We start from the raw sequence: 2,315 nt of genomic DNA on the forward strand, positions 1-2,315 counted from the left end.
TTCACGGGTCGATGTGGAGGAAGACTGTGACGGCTCCTGCAGCGCTGATTCAGAGGAACTGGAGTATGAGGAAGAGTCAATATGTACAGACTGGATTCCTGCAATCCTTGGAGTTGGCAGAACACGTACAGTGCCACTCTCAAGATCTGTACCCGGCTCCACAACATTTATCCAATGGGCAGTGAGGGAAAGGTATCGTCCCTGTCCATGCTTACTGGTCCACGCATCGGTGGTCAGGTGGACCTTGCTATTGACGGCGTTTTGTAGCGCATGTTTAATTTTTCCCTCCACATGCTGTTGCAGGGCAGGGACGGCTTGCCGGCTGAAATAAAAGCGGCTGGGCACGTTGTATTGTGGGACTGCCAATGCCATAAAGTTACGGAAGGTGTCAGTCTCCACCAGCCTGAATGATAGCATTTCAAGGGCCAGTAGTTTAGCAATGCCAGCATTCAGAGCCTGTGCTCGGGGGTGGTTTGCCGAGTATGGGCACCTTTTCTCCCATGCCTGTGCTAACGATGGCTGTAGACTGGCCTGGGAGTGTGAGGATGACAGGGAAAGTGGTGCTGTGGGTGGAATTACACTGTGTCTCTGTACAACAGTGGCAGAGGTTCTTCCATGGAGATCCTGTGAGGAAGCCGAACCAGCTGTGTGTGAGCTGGAGGAAGAGGCTACAACACGAAGAGGTGGTAGGTGGCGCTGTAGGTTGGCCTAGGTCTTCAGTGTGTTTTTGAAACTCCACCACGTGCTTGGTCCGCACATGTTTCCAAATATTTGTGGTATTGAGGTTGCTGACACTTTTCCCTCTTTTCACCTTCTGATTACACAGCTTGCATTTGACAAAGCAAATGTCATCTGCAACTGTGTCAAAAGAGGACCAGGCACTGCAAGTCTTGGGAGCGCCTGCTTTGGATTTTGTAAGAGCCATGCTCCTAATGGGTGCCGAAGTGGAGGCTACAGGTAACCAAGTCTGCCCCCTCCCTCTCCCTCCTTTTTGGGCCATTCGGGGAATCTCTTCCTCAGAGCTGCTCCCACCACCTTCTTGTCCTTCACGCCATGATGGGTCACGGACCTCATCATCTACACCACCCTCTTCAAACAACTGCTACTCCTGGGTAGTCTCGACAGCACAGTATGCACCAGAAAGTGGCACCTGAGTCTCATCATCAGATGCGTACTGAGGTGTGCTGCTGACCATAGGTACTGGCCCACCCGCCTCGTCAGATTCAGAGAGACAAAAAGGTTGCGCATCACTGCATACTACCTCTTCTTCAAATTCTCGAATTCTGCTTGGCTGGCCCCCTCTTTCCAAGCCAAGAGATTCATAGAACAGAAGTAGAGATGGCTCCTGTCCAGGGCTCTCTGACTGCCTGGGCAATTTGGCAGGTGGTGAAGAGACAGATGGGTGCTCTTCAGTGCTCAGGACCTGAGAGGATCTGGAACTAATTGAAGTCGATGCGTTAGCTGCCATCCATCCGACAACGGCTTCAATTTGGTCCTCCCGCAGCAGTGGGGTTCGGCTAGCTCCTACAAAGCTGCGCATAAAGGACAGTTCCCTGGTAAAACTGGGGGATGCTGAGTCACTGGTGCCCGCAGCAGGCACAGAATCCCCATGTCCTCTCCCTGCAGGCACAGAATCCTCACGTCCTCTCCCTGCAGAAACTCCACGACCACGACCACATGCCTTACTCCCTGCCTTCTTCATCTTGGTAGACTGATAAAGATAGGCAGAAAAGTACTAAGGGCTTAGTGTGCTTATTTCTGAACAGCTGCTAACAGGTATAAGAAACACTAATTTTATAAAGTGTGGACTAGACTTTAATATGAGCTAATGTGGCCTACACAACTGTAAAGTGGAGTGTTTGGTGAACTTTACTTAGGTTTTTTTTTGTCACAAAAAGACACTGGATGTGCCCAAAGATGTAATACCGATAGTATCACAAACTTTTTGTAGCTATTACAATGCAGGAAGGTAACCTACAATGCAATAGAGGAGGCTACAAAAAATAGGCTAATACTAATCTGCCTGGGGCTGCAGGGCACAATGCTGCAGAAAGGCTCCTCTATCTACTCCTATATAGTGTGTTTGGAACCAATGTAGCTGAATACGGATGGAACAACCACACTAATAGGAGAAATCAGGAAAAATGATCAATTAGCAAAAAAGGACAATGTATGACTCAGTGACGCACGCTAAGCGCACTACAACCAAACGTGGCTGAAGCACATACTACAGCGTGAGCTGCACTCACACAGAGAGCTTGCAGACAGGCGTGAACAGTGCAGATGCAAAGCACTGTGCACTAGCGCTGCAAGAC

Source organism: Phyllobates terribilis, unplaced genomic scaffold, assembly GCF_046119375.1.
Source record: "Phyllobates terribilis strain yellow unplaced genomic scaffold, ASM4611937v1 Scaffold_1__5_contigs__length_1240528914, whole genome shotgun sequence".
Taxonomy (NCBI): Eukaryota; Metazoa; Chordata; class Amphibia; order Anura; family Dendrobatidae; genus Phyllobates; species Phyllobates terribilis.